Source organism: Canis lupus, chromosome X (assembly GCF_003254725.2).
Source record: "Canis lupus dingo isolate Sandy chromosome X, ASM325472v2, whole genome shotgun sequence".
NCBI classification, from domain to species: domain Eukaryota; kingdom Metazoa; phylum Chordata; class Mammalia; order Carnivora; family Canidae; genus Canis; species Canis lupus.
Genome location: NC_064281.1, coordinates 70,121,325 through 70,144,539, shown reverse-complemented (window position 1 = coordinate 70,144,539; position 23,215 = coordinate 70,121,325). Strand labels below are relative to the sequence as shown.

At 37.6% G+C, this 23,215-nt stretch overlaps 1 protein-coding gene across 7 annotated transcripts in view; it reads right to left on the bottom strand.

Annotated features, from left to right (window-relative positions):
- The window catches only part of DIAPH2 (diaphanous related formin 2), a 1,060,012-nt gene that overhangs the window by 1,035,001 nt on the left and 1,796 nt on the right, over positions 1-23,215 (bottom strand). The window lies entirely within an intron of this gene.

The following is a 23,215-nucleotide window of genomic DNA, read 5'->3' as shown; positions in this document are numbered from 1 at the left end:
CCTGGAGACCCGGGATCGAATCCCACATTGGGCTCTCGGTGCATGGAGCCTGCTTCTCCCTCTGCCTGTTTCTCTGCCTCTCTCTCTCTCTCTCTCTCTCTCTCTATCATAAATAAATTTAAAAAATTAAAAAAAAATAGAAGATGGTCTTCTAAAAAATGAAGAGTATTTGATTATCTTTAATAAAACTCTACTTTTAAAAAGTGTTATTTTTTAATAACATCTTACATGTTCCAGTCTATATGAAAAGCCAGGAACTGAGAATATTATAATCCATGAATCCATAGTTAAGTCTTCAGGTCTGAATTCTAAATGTGTTTTCCATATGGGAAATGTGAGGAGGAGAGGAGGGAGTATCTAGTGACTCAGTTCCTGACGTATTTTAGTCCAAATTATTAATTATTAATTTCTCCTATCTCTAAATCCCACCTATATGCCTATGAATATATGGCACTAATCAAATGCAGATGTGTATATAAGCCTTATTCTCCTTATAATACCATAAATTCCTTGATAACAAGCACCTATATTTTAGGACTCTTTATCCTTCAGCCCTAAATAGAATATTAGGAAACAGAATTGCACTACAATGTGTATCAAATAAAGGAACAGTATCTGTGGGAAAATGTGCCCCATACTATTAAGCAAAAAGAGGAGGGGCCAGTAGCAAAGGGGATTTCATGCCTAATCATCAGTCCCAACTTACAGGCAATAAAGTCAGAGGTACAGTGGACTGCTGACAGCCATGTGGGAACAAGTGAGAGAGATACTGGAGAAGTACATTGTTTCCAGCACCACCACATTTATGGAGGTCACTGAGAAAGAAACAAAACAGAGATACTCGTACTTGTGATTAGACCACCAGGTCCCAAGGCAACATCTGTGGAAAGGGAGGGAAAAGGCCAGGCAGAATTTCTAACCTACTTTAAATACCAGGGGAGCCACTGCCCTAGGTTCTTTCATATGGTCATGTATTTATAACTCAGTGAGTTCTTGCCCTCTGCTTTTGTAGTAATACTTACTCTTTGTTTCAAAAGCTCAAAATGGATTTTGCAAGAATCATGAATCTCTTGAGAAAGCTATCTAGAAAGGATGATTCATGTCCTAAAAATCTATTTCTTTTTAGAGTAATTTTGTAATCCAACAAGGAGCCTGAAAGGTTTCCTAATCGATACCTTGCAAACAATGTCCCATTTCTATGGCTGCAAACCATTGCACCAAAAAAAGACCACTTTCAGTAAAACACATGATAGGCAATATCTCTAAACTCAAAAAATAGAAAATAATCACAAAACATTCGATTTTAGCCTAAGTATCTTTGTCCTCAACTAAACTAAAAGACTGAAAAACATTTATATACCATAACAGAAAGGGAGTTTACTTTTACTTTTAAGGAGCAGCCAAACCTTAAAACTCTGTATGTATCTTTAAAGCTTTATGTTCAAATCAACATAATCATTAATAATAACAATGATAATAGATATTATTTTATTCATGTTACAAATCAGGTTTTGTGTGACACCTAGATTTGAATGCAGAATAACATACGTGGATATCCTGGATATATGTAATCTTCTGAATATGAACAAATTTTCATTCCTTTGGTTCTTTTAATTTCATCTGGACCCTTATAATAATAAAAACTTTAAAAGCTGAAGTAACGGGCCCCTGGGTGGCTCGGTTGGTTAAGCATCTGCCTTTGGCTCAGGTCATGATCCCAGGGTCCTGGGATCGAGTCCCACATCAGGCTCCCTGCTCAGCAGGGAATCTCCTTCTTCCTTTCCCTCTTTCCCTCTATCCCTCCCCAATGTTCATGTTCACTCTCTCTCACTCTCTCTCAAATAAAGAAAATATTTAAATAAATGAATATAAGCTGTAGTAATAAAACTAAGTTGACAGTGTCTCTTAATACAAGGCTCATTTTTTAAATGAATTATACTAAATAGGGCCTGGAGTTCAAATCACAGCCCTGAGACTACTTTGCCATAGTGTGAGCAGTGCAGCCTTGCTTTGTCAAAAGAGATTCATGTGTAAAAATGGTAATAAAAATCCAAAGTATGACAACACTTCAGTGAGGATAATTTTACCTAGTTTTGAATATCATAAATCTTGCAGCTTCTCTTAGAATATTCTGGGAACTATAATTCAGCCTACACAAAACACATTCAGTTTGACAGCAACAGTCTTGTACACTAAGATACCTAACCTTTAGAGCAGTATCTATTTGTAAAACCAAACAACAAAAAGAAATTCAGACTTAGAGGGACAGATCTACAGAAGAGCAGGTTGGGAGCAAGGGTCAATTAAGTCACTGCAAGACTGTAAGTCATCAAAGCACACACTATTCACAGTACATGCTTAATTTCACAAATTTTCAAAGCTGTCAAATTAGACCATGCCAAAAGTATCAAAATTATATGATGCCTCTATATTTACACGACAAATAGGCCAATTATCACAGAGTTTTGACGAAAGATTTTAGACTTTAATATTTCCAATTATAAAAAGTCTAAAAGTAAGGTTTGACTATAAGGTCTGATCACATCATTCCCCTGCTCAGATACTCTACAGAATGAAATTCAAACTGTTTAGAGAAACATTCAGTGCTCACTATGATGAAGCTATAATCTCCCTCCAGACTGACCTCTACCACTCACATATGTACAGCTGGGCCTCACTAGACTCTTAATTCCTCAAACTTGCTACAACTTCCTAACTCCCTTGCAGTTGTACAAAATGTCCCCTCTCCACCCTCTATCACTGTTTAAGAAAAAAACTCCCTGCACTTTGACTATCTTCTGTTGCCTATCTTTCCATGAAGTCAGCCCTAATACTCCCAGGACTTTTTACCTCTACAGTAGCATTTATCAAATTACACTTTGCACCACAGGTTTATAAACATCAGACTCTCCAACCCTGTGTTCCCAGTGGGCAGGGACTATTTATTTTAGTATTTTAATAACGCTTAGCACAAAACTGAGGTGGGTTTCTCCGAAATGCTTATTAAATTTTATTATATACTGAACAAGAATTTCAGGGGTGGAACTTTCCCAACTGAGTAGCTAACAAAATCCTCAGTAGTAAAATTAACCATATAGAGCTCTAAATTATTTGTAGATAACTCGTAGCCAATTTCTCAAACTCTATTATTTCTCAGCTACCTTAATCCAACAATGATAAAATGTGTTAAGATGCATTTATCATACTCAATAATGAATAGAAAAAGTAAAACATAAAAATATAAAATATGAAGTATATTTTAATAATGTAGAAAAAATTACAGTTCATTTCTACATTTTAATTACAGTCTGTCACTTCTAAGAAGGTAGCATGCTATCATAAAACAGCATGTATTTTGGAATCAGAATCAGTTAACCTCAGTGAGATTCACTTCCCTTACTGATAAAATGTGGAAAATGACTACAGTTACCATACGTGTTTGTTTGTTTTTTTAAGATTTTATTTATTTATTTGAGAGAGCAAAAGAGAGCATGGAGGAGAGGAGCAGAAGGAGAAGAGGATGAAGCAGGCTCCCCACTGAGCAGGGAGCCCAATGCAGGACTCAATCCCAGGACCCCTGGATCATGACCTGAGCCAAAGGCAAATGCTTAACTGACTGAGCTACCCAGGTGCCCCTTACTATACATGTTTCTGATAAAAAATTAAGTTGGTGATGTCAAGCTACCAGAGCAATGCCTGAAATAATGTAGGTTCTTAGTAAATGTTAATTCTCTTTCTCCATCTTACTACTGAGTTGGTAAAAAAATACTTCATATGATCACCCATACTCAGAAAACAAGTTCAATCATAGCCTTCCCTCCAAGATCTTAACATTTATAAAATCAATGATACTTAGGGGCACCTGGGTAGTAGCTCAGTTGGTTAAGCAACAGACTCTCAATTTTGGTGCAGGTCATTATCTCTGGGTCCTGAGATGGACCCCATGTAGGGCTCCACACTCAACACAGTGTCTACTTGAGAGTCTTTCTCTCTCTTTCTCTCTTTCTGCCCCTCCCCCCACTCACTCTCACTCTCTAAAAATAAATAAATAAATCTTTTTAAAAATTTAAAAATAAAATCAAAGACACTTTAAAAAACCTTGCCTTTACGTAACTTTTAATTGAGAACGTCCTTTTTTGGGTACCTGGGTGGTTCAGTCAGTTAAGCATCTGCCTTTGGCTCAAGTCATGATCCTAGAGTCCCGGGATGGAGTCCTATGTCGGGCTCTCTGCTCAGCAGAGTGCCTGCTTCTCCCCCTCACTCTGACTGCTGCTCTGCCTATTTCTGCATGCTCTCCCTCCCTCTATCAAATCAGTTAATAACATTTTAAAAAGAGAAAGAGAGAACATCCTCATTTAACCTTACTGAACTATCTTTCAGGGGCTCCTGGGTAACTCAGTTAAGCATCTGCCTTTTGCTCAGGTCATGATCCCAGGTTACAGGGATCAAGCTTCACACTGGGCTCCCTGCTCAGTAGGGAGTCCACTTCTCCCTCTCCTTCTGTCCCTCCCCACCACTAGTGTTCTCTCTCTCTTTCACTCGCTATCTCAAATAAAATCTTTTAAAAAAATTTTTTTAAATAAACTGTCTTTCATTCTCTAAGACCCAGGTCAAATGTGGCCTCTGTGAAGCTTTTCCTCTCCCTACCAGCAATAACATGTGGCATTCCAAAGAACACTATGCTGACACCTATTATAGAACTTATTACTTTAGACTTGTATGTCCCCCTTTTTTTCACTAGGCCATGGGCTCCTCAAGAGTAAAACCTATGTATAGTTGCTTTTATACCCTCAGCATGATGCCTCATGCATTATGAGGATTAGTTATATATGGAATAATTATACTCTATAACATACATTTATAATAAATACAACTGTGAATACAGCCATACAGAATAAACTGCCTCTCTACAGGTAAGATTGAAGGGGAATGAGTTGATCATGTCACTTTCAATCAGACAATAAATATTTTAACAAGTTACATGAAGAAATGGAAGGAAGATAATTAGAATCTTCTGAGAAAACAGGGCAAGAGGTTATTTCAAGTAGATGGAACAATTTAGGAAATAGCTTCACTCAAATAAAGGGGCAAATAGAAAAAGGAAGATAAGATAAAACTAGGTAGCTTAACAGGAACCCTAAATATAAGTTCGGTTCTAATGAATTAGATAAGATGTAGTCACTTTTGCTTTTGTTTCCCTTTCCTCTGGAGACGTGTCTAATAAGAATTTGCTACAGCCAAGGTCTAAGAGGTTTCTGCCTGTGTTTTCCTCTAGGATTTTGATGGTTTCCTGTCTCCCATTTAAATGTTTCATCCACTTTGTATTTAATTTTGTGTATGGGGTAAGAAAGTGATCCAGTTTCATTCTTCTTCATATTGCTGTCCAGTTTTCCCAACGTCATTTGTTGAAGAGACTGTCTTTATTTTCCATTGGATATTCTTAACCGCTTTGTCAAAGATCAGTTGACCATATAGTTGTGGGTCCATTTCTGGGTTCTCTATCTTGTTCCATTGATCTATGTGTCTGTTTTTGTACCAGTACTGTATTGTCTTGATCACTACAGCTTTGCAGTATAGTTTGGAATCTGGAATCCTGATGCCTCCAGTTTTATTTTTCTTTTCCAGAATTGCTTTGGCTATTTGGGGTCTTTGTGGTTCCATACAAATTTTAAGATTGTTCTAACTCTGAAAAATGCTGGTGGTATTTTGATAGGTACTATACTGAATGTGTAGATTGCTTTAGGTGGTATACACATTTTAACGTTTATTCTTCCAATCCATGAGTACAGAATGTTCTTCCATTTCTTTGTGTCCTCTTCAATTTCTTTGAGAAGTATTCTATAGTTTTCAGAATACAGATCTTCTACTTCTTTAGGTAGGTTTATTCCTAGGCATCATTGTTTTTCATGCAATTTCAGATGGGATAGATTCCTTGATTTCTTTTCCTGTTGCTTTGTTACTGGTGTATAGAAATGCAACAGAATTTCTACACATTGATTATATATCCTACAACTTTGCTGAATTCATGTATGAGTTCTAAGCAATTTTTTGGTGGAGTCTTTCAGGTTTTCTACATAGAGTATCATGTCGTCCATAAAGAGTAAAAATCTGACTTCTTCCTTGCCAATTTGGATGCCTTTTACTTCTTTTTCTTCTCCAATTGCTGAAGCTAAGACTTGTAGTACTTAATGAACTACTGGTACTTCATCAAGATAAAAAAGCTTCTGCACAGCAAAGTAAATAATCAACAAAATCATGAGGAAACCTACAGAATGGGAGAAGATATTTGCAAATGATGTATCTGCTAAAGAGCTAGCACCCAAAATCTATAAAAAATTTAACTCACCCCCCCCAAAAAAAAATAACCCAGTTAAGAAATAGGCAGAAGTCATGAATAGATACTTTTCCAAATAAGACATCAAGATGGTTAGCAGACATACGAAAAGGTGTTCAACATCATTCATTATCAGGGAAATAAAAAATAAAACTACAATGAGATACCATCTCACACTGGTCAGAACGGCTAAAAATAACAACACAAGAAACAGCAGGTGTTGGTGAAGATGTGGAGAAAGGGAAATGTTCTTGCACTGTTGTTGGAAATGCAAAATGGTGCAGTCACTCTGGAGAACAGTATGGAAGTTCCTCAAAAAGTTAAAAATGGAACTACCCTATAACCCAGCAATTCACTATTAGGTATCTACCCAAAATACATATTTTAAGAGGTACATGCACCCCAGTGTTTATAGCAGCATTGTCAACAATAGCCAAACTATGGAGCATGCCCAAATGTCAATCGACTGATGAATGAATAAAGATGTGGTGTTTGTGTGTGTGTGTGTGTATGTGTGTCTGTGTATATACATGTATTCACACACATATATGTATATATTTATTATTCAGTCATCAAAAAGAATGAAATCTTGCCATTTGCAACAATTTGGATGGCGCTAAAGTGTATTACATGCTAAGAGAAACAAGTCATAGGAAGATAAACCCTATAGGATCACACTCATATGGGGAATTTAATAAAGAAAACAGATGGGGCAGCCCGGGTGGCTCAGCGGTTTAGCACAGCCTTCAGCCCTGGGTGTGATCCTGGAGACCCACATCAGGCTCCCTGTATGGAGCCTGCTTCCCCCTCTGCCTGTGTCTCTGCCTGTGTCTCTGCCTGCCTCTCTCTCTCTCTCTCTCTCTCTAATAAATAAATAAAATCTTTATTTAAAAAAAGGAAACAGATGAACATATGGGAAAGAGGAAAGAAAAATGGGGAGGGAAACAAGCCATAAGTGACTCTTAATGACAGAGAATAAATTGAGGGTAAATGGAGGGATGAGGGTAGGGGATAGGCTAGATGGGTGATAGATCTTAAAGAGGGCACTTGTTGTGATGAGCATTGGGTGTTACATGTAAGTGATGAATCACTGAATTCTACTCCAGAAATCAATATTGCACTACATGTTAAATAACAAAATTTTTTAAAAAGTAGTCTCACTAGAAAATGCTAAAATAAATAAATACATAAAGGGACGCCGGGGTGGCTCAGCGGTTAAGCATCTGCCTTTGGCTCGGGGCGTGATCCTACAGTCCCGGGATCGAGTGCCACATCAGGCTCCCTGCGTGGAGCCTGCTTCTCCCTCTGCCTCTGTCTCTGCCTCTCTCTCTCTGTGTGTCTCTCATGAATAAATAAAATCTTTTAAAAAATAAATACATAAATACATGTCACCAAACTTGTAAAAAAAAAAAAAAAAGGTAGTCATTGACTTTCAAAAGTCAAATAGGGAACTTAATCTTGATTTAAGTGGACCAGAAATCATAAAGGTCAGTCAGTGACTAATATTACAGTAATACAGACTGGTGATAAGCAAGGGAAGAGCTTATCTGAATAAGTAAACTTGATAAACACCATATGTATGTGTGTCTGTGTTTCAAGTTAATTTTTATTCTTCCTGCAAAGAGAATATTAAAACAATCGCTGCTATAAAGTATTCCAGGTTTCACATGGGTCTCAGAGAAATGAATCAACAAGTTTATGCTGTTTTTAGTAGAACTGCATCATAACTACGAAATGACTTTCAGCAAACAATGATACAGTATTGAACTTAGATGTCAGAGCAGCTAGGAAGGCTTGGCATCAACTGATGAGGCAAGTGATTGCCCGCAATTGCATATAAAGAAGAGCAGAAAAAGAAAAAAATTTTGAGATGAAAAGCAAAGGAAGCCATTACCTTTTGCAGTCAAATCCAGAGACAGAAGCTGCCAGAGAAGATTGTATCATGGAATGTAAAATTCATATAGATAATGAGTTAAAGTGACTAGAATAAAAAGTTGTTTAGGTATCAAAGAATAAGCAGACAGAAAAATTACCTTTTAACTTATTAGGATAAGAGTGAATATTTTTCTCAGGGGTTCCAGAAATAAGGGGTAAGAGGTATAAGTTTACAACAACAAAGTTGTAAATAGGCCATCCAGCAGATTTCCAGTAGTGAAAAGGAAACGAAAATAAAATTAGTAGGAGTCAATAGAACAATGCTTTCTTAAAAAGAGGGATGATCTGGCCCTCCATATCTCCATATAGAGGGAAGGATAGAATAGAAGAATGAATGAATGGCTATTGAGTCACGGGAATTTTTCACATTAAATAAACACAAACTCATAGAGACCAAAGCAGAGTTTCTCAACTGTGGCACTATTGACATTTGGGCAGGATAATTCGTTGTTACGGTGGGGGGGGGGGGGGGGGCTGTCTTGCACACTTGTAGAACATTCAGCAGCATTCGTGGCCTGTATTCACTAGATAGCAGTAGCACCCTCCTCCATTTGTGACAACCAAAAATGTCTCCAGACAATACCATATGTCCCCTGGAAGACAAAATTGTGCCCCCACAGAGAACCACTGGTGTAAAGAAAAACAGAACATACTTTTGGGGACAAGAATGTGAATTCACATTCACAAGAATGTGAATTTTTATAAAACAAGACTCTTTAAAGCTCTAGATGAGGTCAAAAACAAAAGAAGGACATCAACAGCCAAGACTGTATTTAGAAGAAATACAAATTTGTAAGAATAGGTAAGAGAGATATTTGAAAAACAGAAATAAAAAAATTACATGGCTGGCTTAATTGCCAGCTTTCCCAGTTATGTTTATATCATTATGTGAGCTTAAGATGTCCTTTCCCTGGTTTCACACTTATTATACATAGTTCTATGAAAAGAACCAACACAGAAATTTTAATTTATTAAAGTTAGTGATCTTAAGTATGAAATAGACCAATTTCCATGCATATACTGGTATAATCCTGATCTGTTTTATTCACCACATTTTTAAATTAAAAGCTCCCTTTTCCTCTTGAGAGGATGATGATTAAGACTGAAGGGCTAGAACTGAAATCACATTATGCACACTTCCATATTATTTGGCATGTAAGTCCATAGTTTAGGACTCTATTACTTGTCACATTTCAACACAAAAATAGTTTGTTATAACACTTTCAGCAGCCTAATTAAAAAAGATAGCACTTGGCTGAATATGCCACACTTTTATAGAGCCAATCTTTAGGCAAGGCAGACACAAGCAGCAGGAGAAGGTAGGTGGTTCTTGGCACTCCCCTAAACAAGAAACAATGCATATTGTGTACTTGTTTTAATAGGAGATAGCTTTAGTTTTTCCAAAGCAGCTTTACTTCATACAAAATTTCACAAACAAAAGAGGAATGGGCAGATGAGGAGAGATAGAAACTAAAAGATTAAGCAGGCAGTTTGGCTCACAGTGTAAACCGTTCAAAAGCTACTCTCTTCATTGGCTAACATACAAAAACAAGAGAGAGAATCATATGCACTATGCAATAGTTGTAAAGTATAGTGACATGACATGTATTGACCATGACATTATATTAAGAGGCCAGACTGATATTTTTAAGAACTATGTTCATATATCCTTAAAATCCACAGCCATATCACTCTAATCCTCATGGCTATTTTCTAGCAAGTGGTCACATATTTGACCTACCACTTCATGGCCGTGATTAAAGAATTTTAACTACTGATTATCAGTGGCACGAAAATGAATGGCCCTTCAACTTAGTCTTCTAAATTTTACATAAGCACAGTGCAAATGTAGGCTAGGTCCAACCATCACCAGTCTAGAGAACTATTAGGTCTTCAAGTTAACTTAGAGCCAGTCTGAAATTTAGGGTCTTAGAGAATATAGAAAATAATGGTTAAAAAAACATGGATTTCAAAAAAAAACAAAACAAAAAACATGGATTTCATAGTCACACAGGTCTTGAATTCCAAATTCACCACTGTATATCATTGGGCAAGTTATTTATCCTTCTCTGAGCTCTTCTCACCCACAAAATAACTAATGTGAGGACCAAATAACTCACTATTGATGGGGGAGGATATCCACCATCAATCCCTGAGCAACTCAGCACATTCTTATTGGGTAGAAACACCCTGATACTGAAAGGCCCTGACAACACTTTAGCCAGGCCATTTCTGAGGGCTGTGTTTAAAGCAAGTGACTCTAGGGGCACCTGGATGGTTCACTTGGTTAAGTGCCCAACTCTTGATTTTGGCTCAGGTCATAATCTCAGGATCATAGGATTGAGCCCCACATTGGGCTCCGTGCTCAGCAGGGAGTCTGCTGGAGATTCTCCCTCTCCCTCTCCCTATGCGCCTCCTCTGTCTCTCTCTAAAATAAATAAATAAGTAAATAAAAATAAAGCAAGTGGCCCTGATCATGAGGTAATAATACCACCCCTCCCCAAAGAGCAGGCCTGCTTTTGCTTACCATAAAAGTGGTGTAAATCCTCCAAGCTCAGTGTTCCTCACCTGTAATGCAGCTAACTGCCTGTGTAGGCATCCATCCCAGTCTACCTTATATAAATTAGGACCATAGTGACCCAGCGTGTCATGCTGACATTCTGGCTACTGCTTTTGCAATGAGTAATAAACCATCTTTTGTTGCTGACCCAAGAGTCTTGAGTCTTCGAAAATCATTCATGAAACAGCAACAGGTATATAAGCAGGATAAAATCCCAGACCTTTAAAAGTTCTTGACAAAAATATACAAGGCATTTAGAATAGCAAATGGCACATATGATATTGTTCATTATTGAGAAACATCTCTGGGCAGGCTTGAGTACTATACTTACTCAGTGAACCAAGAGATCTGCCGAAGGATTAGGATGACCTAGGGCAGAGCCAGCATTCTATAGGGCCCTTGAAACAATGCATGGGTAAAACAATGCTGATGTGACCTTCACTGAACTAGGCTAACTCAGACTCCAGCAACAGTAAACTTAACTGGTATTTTCACCTATTAGCATTCAGCCTTAAACTGTCATCTTTCATGACTGACAACTTTTCATCTAACTAGAACCCACATGTCATGTATTTATGTTATGGAATATTCATTACAGCTGTAAATAATCTTTGACTCCCTGTACATCAGACATCAGAGCTGAATGGAACCCTGAAGATAGTTTATTCTATAAAATAAGGGAGTTGAAATAAACTAACACCCAGAAAGAAGACAGATAAATGACTTGCCCAGAATCACATTTTAAAAAGTAGTCAGCTTACATTTTTTTTAATAATTTTTTATTGGTGTTCAATTTACCAACATACAGAATAACACCCAGTGCTCATCCCATCAAGTGCCCCCCCAGTGCCCGTCACCCATTCACCCCCACCCCCCGCCCTCCTCCCCTTCCACCACCCCTAGTTCGTTTCCCAGAGTTAGGAGTCTTTATGTTCTGTCTCCCTTTCTGATATTTCCCACACATTTCTTCTCCCTTCCCTTCTATTCCCTTTCACTATTATTTATATTCCCCAAATGAATGAGAACATATAATGTTTGTCCTTCTCCGATTGACTTACTTCACTCAGCATAATACCCTCCAGTTCCATCCACATTGAAGCAAATGGTGGGTATTTGTCATTTCTAATGGCTGAGTAATATTCCATTGTATACATAAACCACATCTTCTTTATCCATTCATCTTTCGATGGACACCGAGGCTCCTTCCACAGTTTGGCTCTTGTGGACATTGCTACTATAAACATTGGGGTGCAGGTGTCCCGGCGTTTCATTGCATCTGTACCTTTGGGGTAAATCCCCAACAGTGTCAGCTTACTTTCTATAGAACCTCTTTAAATTGCCAGAAATTAACTCTTAAAAATAAAACTTAATAAGATCAGTTATATATCCTATTTAGCTTATTTCAACTCTGTATAGCTTATAAAATAATCTCAGATTCTATAAAATGTGGAGTTCTGAAAACACAAAGTTGTGGTACTAGGATCAAAATGCAATTTCTACTACTTTATGGCAGCATGACTGATGATGGGTATGGATGGGAAATACTTTTAAGTAAATCTGTGACATTCAGTAATTGATTTCACATCCAATGGCCATCCTACTGCATGTTATTTCTGTGGCCAAGCAATAGAATACACCACTAATAATAGCCACAGAAACCAGTTAAAACAACAAGGAATAAGATGATCTTCAGAGCTAGAAACATGCAAGTGTTAATAGATCATTTAAAGGGAGGGGTTGAAAGCAGAAATATGCAATATAACATATCTTGATCCACAATTAGCTACAACAGAGCTTGTATGAAGAGTGTGGTAAACTGGGCCCAGAATCCTGCATAACTCCTACTTTAAAGTATAACTGATGGGATCCCTGGGTGGTGCAGCGGTTTAGTGCCTGCCTTTGGCCCAGGGCACGATCCTGGAGACCCGGGATCGAATCCCACATCGGGCTCCCGGTGCATGGAGCCTGCTTCTCCCTCTGCCTGTGTCTCTGCCTCTCTCTCTCACTGTGTGCCTATCGTAAATAAATAAAAAATTAAAAAATAATAATAATAAAAAAATAAAGTATAACTGATGCTTCAATTCCATTATACAGAGATATGGCCCCTTAAAATTTAATATTTGGTCCCAGACCTACTCATCCATATAAAGAGGGAGGATTCAGATCTCATAGAAATTCACAAGACTATCTTAATTAAGCAAGTATAGGCTGTACTAAAGAACCCTAAGAATTCAGAGATAAGAAAACATGGGTTAGCCCTACTTTAGTAAAACAAACACATGAAAAGCCAAACCACCAGCATGGAGAAAATTCAGGCCTTTTTTTTTTTTTTTTTTTTTTTTTTGCACTGTAAAATCATTCTTCCCTTTAATAGCTTGTTTAAAGACCACTGTTATTCAACCAAAGGGGTGGAAAAATGTAAGCTAATGCACTGCCAGTGAAAAACAAGCTGTGAGGTCAGCCTAAGAAAAGATTATTTATACTCACAAATGTTTTATGTACACACTGCGTCTTCTGGAAAACACTGATTTTGTAACATGAGGTATCAAACTGCAAGGCACATTAGAGGATACGCTTCTGCCAAATTTATTTTAACCCATCTTATATTTTTATAGGTTCTGGCCTATAGAATCATTTCACATAAATGAAAATAAATTGGAGTTATGACACAAACTTCAAAAAAAGGCAGTTTTACCTGTATAATCTATAACCGTGTGAAGCACTGTGAAGCAATAATGTCAAAAGAATCACTGGGAGTGTTGGGTCGGCGGGATCAAGGGGGATCCGGAGGCACCAACAAAATGGCGGTGGACCCTCCACCTTGTAGCCCCCACGTCAGAACTTTCCTATCACCAGCAGACCACCCAAAGACACATCATCGGGGGAGACTGGACCTATCCAGGAAACCTGAACCCGACGCAGGACTCGATCCCAAGTCTCCAGGATCAGACCCTGGGCTGAAAGCAGCACGCTAAACCGATAAACCGCTGAACCACCCAGGCTGCCTCCCCTCTCCTCTTAAAAAGCCCGCTTGCCCTCCCCTGCGCGCGTGTCCCATTAAAAGCCTGTTTCGGCAGCCCGGGTGGCTTGGCAGTTTAGCGCTGCCTTCGGCCCAGGGCCTGATCCTGGAGTCCCAGGATTGAGTCCTGCATCAGACTCCCTGCATGGAGCCTGCTTCTCCCTCTGCCTGTGTCTCTGCCTCTCTCTCTCTCTCTCTCTCTCTCTCTCTCTTTCTGTGTGTGTCTGTTTCCCATGAATGAATAAATAAAATCTTAAAAAATAAATAAATAAATAAAAGCCTGTTTCAACCAACTTTTGCCTGGCCTCTCTATTCCATTCACTACTGATCTGATTAAACCTGATAGGGAGGAGTGTAAAAAGGGAAGAATCTTAAGTTAGAGAAAGTTATCAACATATTGAACCTGTGGGCTAGGTCCTCAAGAACACAGCCCTCTACAATTGAGGACTATAATCATTTAAAAACAAATGTAGTCAGGTTCAGGACAACATATTACATAGATACACACCTTATATTCTTTTTTTCAGAATTAATGACAAATGGAAAATACTTATTCTAAGTGAGACATTACACTAAGTCCTGTGCCTTACTGAATTTCCTATCAGGTATGAGAATAAAATCTACAAAATAAAGATATAAGGAATATAGTATAGTTTAAATGCAGTCCCTAGCCCATATGGCACCTTTGTGTAAATTAGAAAAATCAACCCCCAGAAGATACAGTCTTGTGACTGAGCACATGATTTGGTAAGTGATGTGACCTCTGTGGTCTTATACCCCTGAGCATAGTGGCCCAGGTCTGTATTATACAAACAACCTCAAATCGTAAGTGTAGTTTATATAAGGTCTTGCTTTCCACATATGGAATCTTCTTAAGCACCTTCAGCCAACATAATATGTTATTAAGCACTTGGAATTTTTTAAGTGATGGATTTCAAAGTACATAACACAATACCTCCACAGCATATTCTCCCCTCAGCAAAACAAAAGAAACAAAGGCCACAACAATGATCCAGCTCCAACAATTTTAACTCATCTGTTTTGAGGAAAATTACCACCTGATTGGGTCAGTAAACAGCCTAGAAGTTGAAGAGTGGAAATGGATTACTAGTCTAAATCTACTTGAATCCACGAAGTTCCAGAAATGATACGTCTAATGCCTCCCAGTACAGTAACACTAAATTGCTATCTGTAAAGTAGTGGTTACACAATTTCTTTAGTAAATATCTGTGGAGTCTAGGCTTTTGCCCAAGTTGTTTTCTCACACTTACCCACTCCATCCATCCCCAGCTCCATCACTATATTAGTGTAGCCTGGTTTTTAATTTAACCCAAGTATCTAAATAAGAAAACTTAATAGTTCAGAGTTCTTTGTTAAAGGTTTGCATTCACCCAATTATCCATATTCAGCAACCTACAGTATATTAAAGTGGCTAAAAACTAAAGACAGACACCTCACTTACCAAATTGGCATTTGTATTGAAATAAAAACTAGAGCTAGTAACATATAGTTACTTGTGTATATGTATCAAAGAGTTATATGAACCCTTTATCCAGAGAACTAAAGAACAAATTTCCTTTGCCCAACTATCTACAACATTTCCCTGGGAAGAAAATACACATAAACCCCACCCCACTTCACAAATGGCAAAATGAAGAATGAGTGATTACCGAACCAGTGAGTGGAGCCAAAAGTCTTAATTTGGTCTCTATTCTATGGCACATAGTAACTGTTCTAAGGAGCCTCTCTACAATTGCATAGACAACCTTTTCAGATACTTCTACAGAATTAAAGACAGAGGGACGGCTGGGGGGCTCAGTCAGTTAAGCGTCCAACTCTTTTACTTTGGCTCAGGGCCTGATTTCAGGGTCCAGGAATCAAGCCCCACATCAGGCTCTGCGCTCAGTGCAGTCTTCTTAAGAGATTCTTCTATCCCTCCACCCTTCCTCCTGCTCACATGCACTCTAAAATAAATAAACAAATCTTTTTAAAAAGAACCAATACTATATGTTGGCAAATCAAACTTCAATTAAAAAGTATATTAAAAAATACAGACAATACATACCTTAAAAAATAAAATAAAAAATAAAAAAAGACTAAAGACAGAAGTGAACTTCATTGGAGCTGATACTTTATGATAGCACTTTGGTGGAATAACTTTAAATGAAATTTTCTCATTGATTTTAGGGTGCCTGGGTGGCTCAGTCAGTTAAGCAACCAATTCTTGGTTTTGGCTCAGTTCATGATCTCATGGGTCATAAGATCAAGCTCCACTTCAAGTTCCAAACTCAGTGGGGAGTCGGCTTGAAGATTCTCTCCCTCTACCCCTCCTGCCACTTGCACATGCACACTCTCTCTCAAAATAAAGTAAGCTTTAAAACTGTCACTATTGGGATCCCTGGGTGGCGCAGCGGTTTAGTGCCTGCCTTTGGCCCAGGGCGCGATCCTGGAGACCTGGGATCGAGTCCCATGTCGGGCTCCTGGTGCATGGAGCCTGCTTCTCCCTCTGCCTGTGTCTCTGCCTCTCTCTCTCTCTCTCTCTCTCTCTGTGGTGTGTGTGTGTGTGTGTGACTATCATAAATAAATAAAAATTTTTAAAAAAATAAAAAATAAAAAAATAAAACTGTCACTATTAAGTTGTATTTCTTTAAGGAGCTCAGTGACATATACATTAATTATGTATACATTACATTAAACTCTGTTTTTTGAGGCAATTAGGAATATTTGAATATAAACTAAGTATTAGATTATACCAGCAATACATTAATTTTTAAGATGCAACAGTGGCATGTGGTTACATTTTAAAAAAGTACTTTTTAGAGAAGGACACCAAAGTATGTAGGAGCAAAATGACATGATATCCCAGATTCGCATTAAAATACTTTAGCAAGGAAAAAATAAAGGCTAAAACAAATGCTGAAAATCTAGATGACTGCTGGATTGAGAGTAATGGATATATGGTGGTTCATTATATTAACCTCTCTACTTTTTAGCATGTTTGCAAGTTTTTATGTTTTATAAAAAAGGCCATCTTAACTAGCCCATATTATTAAAAGTTTTACTTTTAGCTAGGTGAAAGACCAACAAATTAGGGATAGCCAAAAATGTCCTCATAATTTTGACCAAATCTTCACCATAGCATGTGGATATCTATCCCAGAATGACAAATATATTTAGAACCGTACCTAGCATATTTTCTCCCTTGGATGACCACTGGAATCACCAAGTAATTGAATCAATAGCCTTTGGAAAATAATGCATTCCTAATGAATTTGGGATTCTTACATAGACCTGTATGAATAGCCACCTAGAAGCTTCTCACATGAAGTAGGCACTGCTATATAGGCCTTAACAGAAGGAGAGACTGGTAGACAAATTTGACAGTATTTGGTAGTTTACTCTCCTGAAAGCAAGACAGAAAAACCTTCATTAAAGAAAAGCCTAAGTGTTGATTAGGAACAATTTTGTTTGCAACACTCTTTCATGAGAAAGGGACCAATACCCTTTCCCCAGGCCACCTCACTTAAAGCAAGCAAATATCAGAATTCTCTTGAATGTCTGCTCAAGCTATAGCCAGAATAAATCAATCAGACTGAAACAGATTCAACCTGATCATATAAATAAGTTTTAAATTAGTATGAGTTCATTCTTTGCTATTTATATTCATAATAAATAGCTATGTAAAAATATAGCTTCCTTTATATGTATCAATTTTGAGCTATCTTCCTACAAGAAGACAATGGGTATCTCCTACAAGATGCCCACTTGGATATCAAGTATATAACTATCATTTCTTTTTTAAATTTTTTTTTTAATTTTTATTTATTTATGATAGTCACAGAGAGAGAGAGAGAGAGAGAGAGAGAGAGAGAGGCAGAGACACAGGCAGAGGGAGAAGCAGGCTCCATGCACCGGGAGCCCAACGTGGGACTCGATCCCGGGTCTCCAGGATCACGCCCTGGGCCAAAGGCAGGCGCTAAACCACTGCGCCACCCAGGGATCCCTATAACTATCATTTCAAGTCACCTGGCCATCATTTTAGTTTCTTCAGTCTTGAGAGAAAAGAGCATATCAAACACCCCAAATCTGACAAAAGAGTTGGTCTCTTCTGCATGTCAGGCTGTATATAGGAATAGGGAAAAGTCAGGTCTTCAATAATAATCAATATAGTGCTAGTGATAACCAGTAATATTTAACCAAATGTGATGATTCATGGAAATTAGCATATATTATGTATGTATAATTTTCAGAGTATCCTGTTATTTAAAGTGTTCTTTGGGACCAGATTGACATACTGCTACTGCCAGAGCTCTTGGTACTTGGAGTGAACTCTAGGTGGATTATAATTATAATAGTTCCAAAAAAGAACAAAAAGAGAAATCGAATAATTTTTCACTTTCAGAGACCCTGAAGCATAATAACTCAGTGCTATAAGTACTTTCTACAATTAGAAGTAGATAAGTACTTTAAACTTATCTCTAGGTCAATCACCTTAACATATCAGGGACTCATTTTCTTTATTTGTACAACAGCAGTAAGTTACCTGGCAAAGCAGAATGCCAAAGATATCTAATAAACATTTTTTTTTTAATTTATTTATGATAGTCACCCAGAGAGAGAGAGAGAGGCAGAGACACAGGCAGAGGGAGAAGCAGGCTCCATGCACCAAGCCTGACGTGGGATTCGACCCCAGGTCTCCAGGATCGCGCCCTGGGCCAAAGGCAGGCGCCAAACCGCTGCGCCACCAGGGATCCCTAATAAACATTTTTTAACAAAAACTTTAAATGTGTCAGATTTATAAATTGGAAGAAAATTCAGCCCGGTTCTTAAAAAAGAATACTATAGTGAAAAAAATGTTAGATTCACATCTTATATTCATCCAAAAGAAATAATTATTAGAAGGTCAAAGTATACTCTTCCAATTGGACAAACAGAATAGGGAATCAATCAACATATAACCATATTATGGATGGCCATTAAACTATCTAACCACAATCACAACAGATTCAGGTAATGTAGGGGGTTAATAGTAATGCTCTATTTTGTATAGCAATACAGAATTTCCTAAATACAACTCATTCATAGCTGTTTTATCTAAACCACCTTGTAAAGCCAATCATGCAGACATTATCTCCAACTGGCAGATGTTAATGAAAGGGCTCAAACTCCTGCTATTAAACAGTTTATCACAGATAGCAAGCAAATAAAATATAAAATAGACACTGGAACCCAGGTCCTGTGGTCCTCCATTCAGTATTCTGTTGCCAATAATCTGAAGTCTCCTACTAATAACAATAACATGTTTCTTGGGTTATAAGTTTTAATACATTTTTTCTGCATGGAGGTTTGGGCTCTGTCATCACAAGAATCCAACCAAACAGGAGAATCCAAGGAGTTCTTCTCCCAGACCAGAAGTTTCTTGAATTTCAAAACAGACAAAGGACACAGAGGAATGTACAGATAGGCTTAAAAAAAATACTCTATCAAATGAACCTATTTTCAACAACCTACACTCTCAAAATGTCTGGCCTATAGGGAAAGAATTCCCAGCTAATAATCACTTACTGAGTAGTTTTGCACCCAAGCACTGGCTTGCAAGTTTTTCAAAAATAGACATAAAGTGGAACCATTGCCCAGAAGCACCTTATAATCTCTGTAGATATAAGATCATCATGTAACATTCAGACTCACAATAGTTATGAGTTCAGAATAAAAAAGAGCCTTTGTAAACTGAATTAATCAGTGGAGTTTTTAATGAAAGAATGAGGGGATTTCTGAGACACAAGCTGGGCTGTGAAAGGCAGGTGAGATTTATAAAGGAGAAACAAGATGGATATTTCAAATTTGGTGAAGATGTTCAGCATGGGTGGCAAGGAGGTGAGGCAAGGGAGTGGCAGGAGGAAAGTGAAATGCAGAGAAATACGCAAGTAAATACACAAACTAGTAAATGGATGAATAGATGAGCTGCAACAAGAATCCAGGTCTCTAAACATCAAACTCTTTTATGCCACTCTGTTCCTCCTGTCTTCTTGCCTCCATTCTGGTACCCCTCTCCAAGAAATTCTGCATTGTATTTTCTTTCTAAAATATAAGCCTAGGGACACCTGGGTGGCTCAGTTGGGTGTCTGCCTTTGGCTCAGGTCATGGTCCCAGAGTCCCAGGATTGAGTCCCACATCGTGCTGCCTCAAGGAGCCTGCTTCTCCCTCTGCCTGTGTTTCTGCCTCTCTGTGTCTCTCATGAATGAATAAATGAAGTAAACAATAAAGTAAAAAATAAAATACAAGTCTAGGGCGCCGGTTAAGCATCTGCCTTTGGCTCAGGTCATGATCCCAGGATCCTGAGATCAAGTCCTGCATCAGGCTCCCTGCCCAGTGGGGAGTCTGCTCCTTTCTCCTCAGCCTTTCCCCTTGCTTGTGCTCTTTGTCAAATAAATAAATAAAATCTTTAAAAAACACACACACACACACAATTCTGATCAGGCCAGTATCCTGCTTAAGTCTCTTCAATGGCCTATTATGGCTTGCATAAAAAAGTTGAAACTCTAAAATAGCATACATGTATCCATCATGATCTGGACTCTCTTCTCTCAGGTCCACCATGTGTATCCTTTGTTTCAGCCATTAAAATCTATGCATAGTTCCTTTATTAGGCATGTTACCATATCTCTCAACTTTTGTAGATGTTCTTTAAACTTCAAAATGCCTTTCCTTCCCCTTCTTCAATTAATGCCTTATTCTTCAAGCCTTGGTGCATTATCATCTACTATGGTAAGCCTTTTCTTGTCACACTCAACCATCCAATTAGATGCTGCTCCACAATATATCACCCTCTTATGCATATTCCTATGATTCCCTATCACACAGCTTTTAATCATTAACTTCCCTGTCTCCCCCACTAGACTATGAGCACCTTTGTATCACCAACCATCAGAATGCCTAGCATGGAGTATGTGCCCATTAAATATTTGTTGAATAAATGAACTCATTGTGCTCAACTTATCAATTGAAATCAAAACATAATTTACCCAATTATAAAACCAATAACCAAATAGGAAGTTACACAATAACCAAAAAATTAACTTCTGTTGCATCAAGTTACTAATTTTACTCCACTATCTTAAGAACCAAAGGCTTAGGAATAATACAGAAACACAAAGTCAAAATGCAAAAACATCTAAGAATGTTAAACCAGTCTACACCATTCTACTTTAACAGTCTCTTTTAATGGTTAAGTCATTGACTTAAATCTGTGGGATTCAAGATGCATCTCCTTCATAATACTTCTAGAGCTCTACTATATTTGACAAAATGCACTCCATGATTGACACCAAACTGATAATTAAGATTCATTCTGCTTTATGACATGCTACAATCTGTGCCTAACCAAAGAGTTACATAAAATACAAAGCTTTACTACTACCGCATTATTCAAAATGTGAGAAGCCCAGAGAAGATTGCCTTCGGTAAAAAGAATTTAAAAAGGGTCATTATGAGGATTCACAGATAAAGAAAACTGAAGTAAGTTCTGTTAATTTTTTTTATTCATGAGAGACACAGAGAGAGAGGTAGAGACACAGGCAGAGAGAGAAGCAGGCTCCATGCAGGGAGCCCTACACTGGACTCTCCCGGGACTTCCAGGATCACGCCCTAGGCCTAAGGCAGATGCTCAACCGCTTAGCCACCCAGGCATCACAAGTTCTGTTAGATTTTGATTCGATCTTAAACAGAAGTCATTAAAGTCCTGCAATGTCACTTTGAAAAAATTCTAATATCCATCAAAAGGTTAAGATATGAATTAAAGTAGTTCCTCTCTATACAAAACATACCTTCCTTCTCCAGTTTTTCACAACAATGAGAAACAAAATGGAAAGAAGTGAATCACAAGCCTTACACTGTAATGAATCCACTATAACTACTGTTACTTTTTCCATGTAAGGAAACTTTCATCTTAGCTAATATTATACAGACATTATCTGATTAACTTCTTTTTACTCCCAGATGAATAATCAATCATTTTTGTGATCAGTACTATTTCCTTTCTCCCTTCATCACTGACCTCCTCCTCTCCCTACTAACTTGGAGTGGAATCAATTGGCATTTCCTTTACCTTCTCTCTTTGGTTACTCAATAGTTCTTATTCTTCTATAGGTGACAGGTGCCATTGAGAAATTGATGAAAACTATGGGACCCACAAAAATGAATGTACCTACAAACACTCAAATCTTATAATTTCAGGAGTTTAAGAACCCCTATCCTCCACAATCACCTATCCAAATAATTTCTATGACCATATAGCTCTCTTTTATAATCTCACACCACAGCTCCTTTATACACACACACAATTAAGAACTATTACAGTGATTAATAACATAATACTCAAAATAACAAAATTAAGTCTAGGTAAAGTTTTATCTTACTGGCAATATTTTAAGAACCCCAGTGGAACCCCAACCTAAAAGGCCTCAGAAGAACATGCTGAGCACTTCAATAAGACAACTTAAAATAATGAGTGCAGCATTTTTTTTTAAAGTCTACCCAAATCATGTCATTTGGTCAATTTGCTTACCTTAAAATGTGCTGAAATGTCTTCCTAAATGTGTTTTTATTAACTCTGACACATCACTTGTAAAATCATGTAAGGCTCAAAAGTTAATTTCAGCAACAAAGAAAATTCCAACTGATATTAACAAACTCTTGGATTTAAATACGTATTCTACTATATCAAGCTATGTTCAACACTGAACATTGTTAGCCAGGAAATGAAAATGATACCATCTCACAAGGATCTAACTACCTTGTCAAAGCAAGTAAAACAAAAAAGATGGAACAGAGAAATACCAAAGGGAAGGGAAAAATATAATCAAGGTGTCAATACTAACAGCGGTAAGTGCTTTCTTGAAAGCACAACTCCTAAAAGTAGAAGGTTCTTGCTGGATGTACCAAACTATTCATGGACACTGAGTTCACTTTTATTTTTGCTTAAACTTTCACTCACTGTTTAAATCACAGATTTGTACTAGGTCAAAAAAATAAAAAGGAAACATGATCACTCTTTTACCACAAACAAATTTCAAAATCACATCAGATTTCTTAAATAACTAGTGATACCCTCATAGAACCTTTTTATGTTTCATGATGCTGGGACACCTATCAAACCCATTAACCCTCTGCCAGCATAGACAATTCACAAAGAGTAGTTTCTTCATTTGTATGTACTGGGTTAATGGGACACATCAAGTAAGCAACTTCTCAATTTGCCTCAAATTAGGGCAAAACTCATGGTGAGACTTTAAACTGTTCATTTTATTCTACCTACTAGGTCCCTTCCCACACAATGGAAATCTGTATATTTTCTGAAATAATACTT